This window comes from Chiloscyllium punctatum, chromosome 43, assembly GCF_047496795.1.
Source record: "Chiloscyllium punctatum isolate Juve2018m chromosome 43, sChiPun1.3, whole genome shotgun sequence".
Classification (NCBI taxonomy): domain Eukaryota; kingdom Metazoa; phylum Chordata; class Chondrichthyes; order Orectolobiformes; family Hemiscylliidae; genus Chiloscyllium; species Chiloscyllium punctatum.
The window spans coordinates 58,697,940-58,707,622 of record NC_092781.1 but is presented as its reverse complement, the minus strand read 5'-3'; positions in this window follow the sequence as shown (position 1 = coordinate 58,707,622).

Here is a 9,683-nt window from a genome sequence, read left to right as displayed (position 1 = left end):
TTTAAAAGAAAGTTTGTCCCCATCTCACTGTTTGCTCAAATTGACAGTTAACTTTCAGATCTTCATTGAATCTATTTATCAGTTGTACAACAACGCAGGAAACCATTCACAGCATCTCCCCTAAATCTCCATGAGAGAAGGACATCAACTGCTGCGCATGCACGGGATGCCATCTCGGGAAATCTTGGAAACCTCACCTGCTCTATCTTCCCTGTTTTCTGTTCATCTTCTGTTCTGATGAATCATGACCACTACCTCCTCTCAACCTGCAAAATGGACAGTTCCTTTCTCCATAGAAGTGGTTGCCGGCGTAGCTCGCACCATTTTCTGCAGATCAGCAGTTCTAATGTCTGAAAAAGGTTGTCCGTGAAGAAAAGAACCAAGTTAACGGGTGAAACACATATACACACAATATGCAGGCGCGCGCACACACACACATACACACACACACACACACACACACACACACACACACACACACACACACACACAGATAAAAAGACACTTCGACAGCGAAGTGGATGCATACGAAAATGAAAGTGATTTTGATAGGATGGTAACGTCAGAGGGAAGGGGCTCATGTATTTTTTGTTGTCTTTCATAATAGTTGACGTTGCCAGTCGATTTACTCGTGGGTGGTAGTGTTGTGAGAAGAGAATTGGAACATTCGTGCCGAGTCTCAACAAAGAGAACAAAGAAGATTTAGTCAGCAGCTGGAGTGAGAACAAAGTTGAAACTTGGGTTAATATCGACCAGGCAGCGAAAAGGATCGGAGATGACAACAATATGGCGACATAAATAAAGTCAATTGAGAGCAATAACACTGATCGAGTTTTGAACAGTTTGGGTCCTCTTCAGACAATGGAGCTGGACTTGCTTTGTTAAAAAAATGGGGTTTGTGGGTCGACATGACGGCAATTGTATCCATCTTTTCAGCGTTTTAATAACGACTTCATTAAGCAAGTTCCGCATCTTTATTGAACTAATAGTCAGATGAAGTTACTTACCAGGAAGACCAACAATAGCGAGGATTGGATAGTAACCAGCTTGCATCACCCAAAGTACAAACCTTATCCGCATTGCTAACGATGGTGAACCTTGAGAAAGATTGTAAATACCGAAAGACAAACTTCGATCCATAGCTTTGAAATTCCAGTCTGTTGCTGTAAGATTCTGGTCTTTCTGTCCCTCTCCAAGCAGCTGATGATTCCTTATCATGTCGCACGTAATGCCGCCGCTGAAGTTTTGGGGGAAAACAGCGATAGGCGACGACTATTAATAGACGATGGAATCCTTCTGAGAGAATTATGATCCATGGAGACTGGCAATAAGCACCGTCATCATACAGAAAAGATTTAGTTAGCCCTTTTAAATTAAATAAAACCTTTCTATTGTTACAATGCCGCTCCTTTAACAAGGTTATTTTGTCCTTAGCTTTTTTTCCAGAGGGGCCATAAAGGCAAAGGTTCGGGTATGAGTGCAATATCCTTTAATTATTTTCCGAAAAGCTCGTGTGCAATAAAAGAGGAGTGGCTAGCTCTACCACTGCAAGGTTTGGTTCTTTTTCGTTTTATCAGGCTGTTTTGTTTGCAGCTGCTGACCAGGTTTTAAATGCAGACCCAGAGAAGCTGCTGATTCCCAAAAAGTAGCAATTTCATGCTGATCTCCCCTCTCTCTGTCGATCGCTCTGTCTTTCTGATATCTCTCCTGGAAGAATCTGTGTTTAATTTTTTTTTTCTTTTGCCCAATGTGTATTTTTGGAACTGTTGCAATTATCTGGAACAGTATCATTAAGTTGTGATAGATAAGAATGGGATTTCAGAAAGATTAAATTATTCTAAATGCCGTACTTCTTGTTCGTGTTTCATTCAGTAGTTTCTAAATGTATTCCGTTTTGATTAAAACTGAGTGGTTGAATAGTTGCATTACTCCTGGAATATCCAAAGTACATCTGCTTTAAACAGTTATTGCCTGGCCTACATCCTTGACACGTATTCTGTGGGACTGGCCTGGTCTATAACCCAATGAAGTGAAAATACTTTTAATCAGTCTGGTTAAAATATATTCGGATTGATCATGGAAGAAATTATGGAAACAGCAGAGGGACTGTCGATAATCAGTCCATCCTACATAAATATGAAAATCTACCAGAAGTGTGGAGTATTGGAAATATCTATATCTGTGTGGGAAAGGAGAATATATAGACAGTATAAGCACGTACACAACTTTTATATCTGTCAAATAGTTTGGAACCACTTCGACTCCAAAATGTCGGAATTATGTTGTTGCTTTGAAATTATATATTTTTGAGGGATCACCAGTCCAGATATGTGAATGGAAAATTATGCCACATTCACTCAATTCAGTGGCATAATTTCAGATCAAAATATATTCATGTCTATTTCCTGACCTGACTAGAAAACAGGTAATCTAATTGATAATAGGGAAGTTACAATCTGGACATGACATGGTATACGTGATTAAAAATTGGAGGGAGTGTGGGAAGAAGGTTTCTCTAATGATATTCTGGACACATTAATTTTTGTATCAGTCACATCGACTCGGGGGGACGCAGTGGCTCAGTGATTAGCACTGCTGCCTCACAGCGCCATGGCTCTGTTTCAATACCAGCCTCTGACGACTGTCTGTGTGGAGTATTTATATTCTTCTCATGTCTGCGTGACTTTTCTCCATGACCTCGGATTACTCCCGCAAACCAAACACGTCCTACGTGGATTGGCCATGTTAAATTGCCCATCGTGTCAAAGAACTTAAAGGTCAGACAAGGGTTACAAGGATGGTCCGGGAAAGAATCTGAGTGATATGCACTTCATAGTACAGATGTGGACTTCAATGAGTCACCGTCAGTTTTCTAAATGACCTGTTTCCACACTGTGGAGAACCTATGCTTCATGCTGCTTAGATTCCAGGATATCTCAGGCGTGTGAATTGGGAACAGATAATATCAATTAATGCATCAGATTTAAACAGCGAGAAGGAACACACTGACTTGACGTGCTTTTTTCATCTTTAGACATTTAAGGGCATACGATTGTCAAAATGCAGTCAGCATCGAGGAGATTACAGAGACGTAGATTACAAAATTGCACAAGCAATGTCCAGAATTCATGTGTAGTTATTTGGTCCTCATCCATAATATTCAATCTGCATCTCTTGGTGATCGTTCTCACCAGATTATTTGCTCCAGTTTTTCATTCACATCATTGTTTGCTATTGTTTCCTGCTTCTGCACTCCGTGTCTGCTTCCATGCTTTTTACCAGGAACAAATCCATTGATCAAAGTGTTGCTATTCCGTTGTGAACGAATAACATGCATGACACTCCCTTTTAATCACACGAAATATATTTCCACAGCGAGTGCTCAATACCTTTCATCCATGACCGAAGAGTACCGTGGAAGACGGTGATGTCGATGGAGTCAAGTGAAAGTTGGAGTTTCATTCGGGAAGAAAAAATGTGTAGCTATATGGGAGGAACCCAGGAGAATATTAATAGGCATTGATCAGTTGGAAGCTTCCGCACAGATGATAGACTGAAGGGCCTGCATCTGATTTATAGTAATTTCCAGCTTTTATGACGCTTATTTGATAGTATAGCCACCTGAAAAGACAGCCTTGCTTGATGTAGGGTGCAGGGGGTTCACCTGTTAGTGATATTTTCCACAGTAGACAAATTCCAGGACCTGATGACATACATCATGGAATGCTGAAGACGTCAAATGATGAAATTACTGCGGAACTGCGCGAAATTGTTATATCATGTTTTGTCAAAGGGGACGTGCCAGAGGCTTGGAGATGAACAACATTTTTTCACATTTTCAACAGGAATGACTCATGAAATTACAGGCCAGTAAGTCTTACGATAATAGCAGGGAAATTATTGTATAAATTTGCTAAACATTTGAGTTATTCACATTTAGAATCGAAGAATGAACGTATTTGCAATACTCTGATAATGCCAGGCTATAGTCCAATAAGTTTATTTGGAAGCTGAAGCTTTCACAGAGCTTTAATTATTTTACATGAACTACTTAAGAACAATGTAGGGATGTTTAATATATCACCTCTGTTGCATGATACTGTAATCTTCTGCGATAAGTTCTGTGTCTAATTATCCACTCGGAAAACGACGTCATGAAGGAACAAGGCTCTGAAAGCTCGTGATCGCAAATAGACATGTTGCATGATATGTAACTTTGTCTACCCCAGCAACAACACCCCCAGATTCTATCCAAAGTGCACAAACCAGACATCCCACTCAGACCCATAGTATCACTACCAGGGACACCATCACACAAACTGGCCAAAGAACTACAACAGAAACTGAAACACTTGATCAGCGGATCCAGACAATCTGTACAATCGACACAGGAATTCTTGGACATCATCAGAAATATACACACAGACAAGGAAGAAACTATCGTCTCATTCGATGTAGTGGCACTGTTCACCTCCATCGACAAAACACCAGCCAAAGAAACAATAGCCAACCTGCTGGACAGACATAACAGACAACAGGACGTTGAACCTATCAACAAAGACGACATACTTAAACTACTGGACTTGTGCCTCGCAACACACTTCACATTCAACAACCAAATATACGAACAAATCAATGGAACACACATGGGCTCACCGATCTCTGGACTCATAGCAGAAGCAATAATGCAAAGGTTAGAACAAACAGTCTTACCACAAATTCAACCCAAACTCTGGGTCAGATACGCGGATGACACCTTTGTAATAATTAAAAACACAGAAATAGAGAACACACACCAGATCATCAACGCCACACTCACAGGAATCCGATCCGTATACACGAACACCAACTAGCCACGAAGTAACCACACACACAGACTACAAGCAACATGAATTCGACTGGGACAACACTAGCATTATAGGGCAAGCCAAACAGAGAACAGCCAGGGAATTCCGAGAGGCATGGCACTCATCCAGAGAGTCTATCAACAAACACATCGACCTGGACCCAATATCCCGGCCACTGCAGCGGACAGCTCGAACTGAGAACCAGAAGCGGCAGAGACAGGCCACTATAAATGCCGGAAGAAACAGCACAGGAGCGCTTCACAGGAGGCTCCCAAGCACTGAGGATGTCACCTAGACAGGGGACGAAACGTTTGCAAGACAAATTCCCAGTTCGGCGAACAGAACCACAACAAACTAATGCTTCCATATTATACTGACGACTTGGAGAAACGAATGGAATGAACCGTGATCATTTGAGGCGGTCTAAAATTAATTGTAAAGATGGTTGACGGAGGAATACATGTCAACAGAAAACATACATGGGCAATGAAATGTCAGCAAATGGAACTTTTGAAGTGGTGCATTTTGTAAGGGACAACACAAAAAAAGGAAACCACCTGCGGAATACTGCAGAGTAAATCGAATTAATGTACAGCTTTCAGGTCACACAGACAGCCAAGACACAGATGCATCAAGTAAGTGAAAACCGAAAGGAATTGTTTCCCCTATTTCAACCAGCTTGACTAACAGGAGTACGATGCTGGACTACTGTGAACGGTTCTGAAGCCCTTCTGTGTAATACCGTTTGTCTTATCGTTGACAGCAGTTGAGAGAGTGTTCATTGACCTAATCCCTCGTAAACACAGATTGTCTTCTGAGCAAAGGATACAGCTGCTGGCACTACCCATTGTAATTCACAAAAAATGTGGAATAATTTCACTGAAGCAATCAGTATTATTAAGGTTTGATAGTATAAATGTTGAGAGGATGCTTCCCCACATCTAAGAATCTCGACTCAAAGGACGGAGTCTCAAATAAATTTAGGTCACTTTAGACGTGACAAAGTGGAAAATGTTGTCTCAGAGGATTGGGTACCTTTGAAAGACTATGCCATGCAGGGTTCGGGTACTCGGCCCTGGTGTTTATGTTGGTGTTCTGTCAAAAGCTTATTGACCAATAGAGGAACAAATGGTTAATGGTACAAATAAAACTAAAGTCTGGACGCAAAGAACGTCGGACAGCCATAATCGTACTGAATGGAGCATGCTGGAGGATATCAATGACTTAACGCTTTACTCATTTCTTATGGTAATGTGGTCTTATAGAAATAAAAATTGAGAGAAAGCAGCGGAGGCACCAAAATCTCAACGGTCTCCTTCTGTCCTGGAGAAAACTCAGGAAAGGACCCTCACTGATAATCACGTCACGAAGTAATGCTGCCCCTTAAAATGACAAAAACACTGAAAATAATACAGAGACTAAAATTGGTTATGATAATGAAATTAAGATGAGCCTGAGATGAACACAGAAGTTGAACACTGTCGTTATCTCGAAGTGTGCACAGTTCCGGACATGTTGGGTAGGCCACGTCTGCATCATTGCATACAGAGCTGGAATTCACATTATGAGAAATATGTGTTTTTTTTACTGGAGTGTGTACAAAGAATATTTGCCAGAATGTTGCTGGGGGCTGGAGAGTTTCTGTTGTGAAGAGATTTCGACAGACTGGTCTCGTTGTCCTCAATGCAGAAGAAATTGAGACGGGGAAATTAAAGTGATGTATAAAATAAATTCTGTGGGGTGAGACACAGTAGATAAGAAGAAATTTTTCCCCTTGATGCAGGGAGCAGTCACAGGGGCTTAAATCTTCGATCGCCGCAGAAGGCTTAGAGGATGCCTGAGGAAAAGACTTTTCATCAAATGGATTGGTGAAAAATGGGAGTCACTAACTCTAAAGGTGACACGAACATTTTTGCCTTACTGTCCGAGAGCAAATTGTTACGGTGAAGTTTTTTTTTTCTCTAATATGTTATACATTTCTATGATCAGTGGCTGCCAGTTATCTGCGTTTTCTGTGTGACATGAATGTTAAAAGGTGTTGTTGAATGTTCTCAATGGAGGTTGGCTGATTTATGTTGCAGAATGGTGCCATGCAGGGCATGTGTTCACTTATCGAAGAACGTTTTTCGTTTACATAAACGATTTGGACGAAACATAAAATATGTGGTAATATTAGTTCGGCGGACGACTCAAAAGTCGCAGTTATGTTGACCAGTGAAAAATGATTTGTCAGTTTTAAAATGGATCTGTACCAATTGTAGAATGATCCAAGGAGTAGCAGATGGAATTCAATTTGGGTCATTGCGAGGAATTGCGTTTTGTACAACAACCATCGTTAGAACTTGTATAATTAATGGTAGATCCCGAACTGAGTTGGGAGAACAGTGAGATTCCGGGTTTCAGTTGCATGATTCATTCAAATTTGCGTCACAGATAAACACGTGGCTAAAAAAAAAACATTTAACATGCTTGTCTTCATGGTTCAGTCCACTAAGCAAAGGATTAGGGACAACATGTTGAGGGTGTAATGGACGTTGTGAAGCGTCTTCTGGATGTCTTTGTGGTGTTCTGGTCGCACTGCTTCTGGAAGAACATTATTAAATGGAAGAGGATTCAGAAAAGATTCACCATGATGTTGCCGGGACTGGAAGTTGTTAGTTATAAAATTTAGTCTGGATTGCATAGGAATTATTTTACTGTGTCGTTGGAAGAATGATGGGTGACCCTATCGAGGTTTGTAAAATTAGAGGGTCATGGATTAGGTGAACAGCAGGGCTTTGCTTATCCTAATTTTGGAAAAAGCCAAATTGTGGGATACATTTTTAAGGTGAGGCGAGAAAATTTCACAAAGAGCAAGAGGGGCAAATCTTTTGCATGAAGAGTGGCTTGCATGTTGTACAAATTGCGAGAGGAATTTGTGGATCTAAGTGCTGCTGCAGCAATTAAAGAAAAACATTTGGAAAATTACATGAACAGGAAATATTTGGAGGGAAATCAAATAAAAGTTGCTGTGAAATCTCTGTAGGTCTGGCCGCATCTATGGACATAAATCAGAGTTAATGGTGGCGTCGAGTGACCCTCTTACGAGACAGACAGAAACAGACGAATGACGAGGAGAAATAACGAGAAAGAAGACAGTTTCAATTTGAGACAGGAAAAATCAAAAGTGATCGAGGGGAATCTGCTCGATGTGGGGTAAGGAAGTGAGGAATAGAAGCAAAGGGAGACAAAAGGGTGTTTGTGGAATGTGGTGTGACAGACAGACAACACACACTCACACAGAGAGAGGCAGGCAGACAGACAGTAATAGAGTCACATGGAGGCATAGACAGAGAGATCGAGAGAGAGAGAAGCGGTCAGAGACTTCATGGGGACAGATGGAGAGAAAGACAGAGAGACAAACAGAGAGAGTGATGTATGCAGAGAGAAAATAGAGGGAGATAGGTAGGGAGAGGCACAAACAAACAGAGCGAGACAGTTACAGAGACAGATATACAGTAAGATAGAGGGGCAGGTAGAGACAGATGAACTGAGATAGAGGAACAAACAGAGAGAGAGAGCCAGAGTAAGTGATGCACAGAGAGACTGACACACAGAGAGACACAGAAAGCGACAGATATGACAGCAGATAAAAATAGAAGTAATAGACGGGCAGCAGTGGACTGAGCTGAAGAGACTGAAATACCCCATAACGAGTTAGAAGTCTTTGATTCCCTGCCTCTGCTCAAAACCATTCTGTGGTGTGAAACGTCCTTCAGGATTGGATCGTAGAGGTACTGACGTGAATCCTATAGGTTATATAGAGCAGATCAGACAGAAGCAGGGTCTTGTACAAAACTTATCTGTTCTCGTGATGTCGTTTGCTAAAGACAGCTTAGATTATTACCTGTTCAAGATTAAATGTAAGTTCAGATCCACGAGAATGTGCTTGGCTGTATACTTCCTTGGGGAATGTTCAGAGTAAAGGTCAATTGCTGATGGTCAACAAATGCTGTCCTTGTCAACAATGACAATATCCCATTAATGACAACGTTAAATATTAAAACAATCAACGAAAAGATTCTGGATGTCTGAAAAAATAAAACGGAAAATGCTCGTGAAAATGCACCGTTATGGAAACCTCTGTTGAGAGTTAGCATTGCAAATCTACTGACCATACATCGGTACTGAAAGAAGCTGGAAAACAGTATGATTGATTTTGGTCTCAGGAATGTCTGTTTTGAAGGGAAGAAGGAGTGAGTTCAACAGGTAGAGAGAAAGAGAAAACCAGTATTGTCGATGATTATCTGTGGTAGGAATGGAATGTAATGTAAATGTCTTTCTTTTTCTTGTCCCCATAATCCTATGTAACATCCCCATGTAGGTTACATCCCGTTCTTTGATTAAATTGAGTTATGACCCTGCTATCTCTCTTCCGTGATTGTCGTAATCATGTCTACTCAATAATACAGTATGCGTGTTGCTACTTGGGCCGTGGGGGGGGGGGGGTGGGGGGTGGGGAGATGGGGGTGATTTATTTTTCTTTACAAGATTCGTTTGTGAAGTTGTAATCGCATTGCCTTCTTGAAATACTGCAGTCCATGTGTTGTACATTTCCGGTCTCTGCGTCCATCCAGATCCTTTTTTCATCATTTGAAGGGATTCAAACAGCGGAGAAGCTGGCTTGCCTATTCCTAATGTCAACAGGATTGGGCCTGGATCTGTAATGCAAAGACCAGACCAGGTGAAGATGACGGATTGGTTCCGTGAAGGACACTAGTGAGCCAGACAGGTTCTTGCTAACAATCGACAAGCACTTCATAAAATCCAAAATTCCAGATAATTTATTGACTTCAA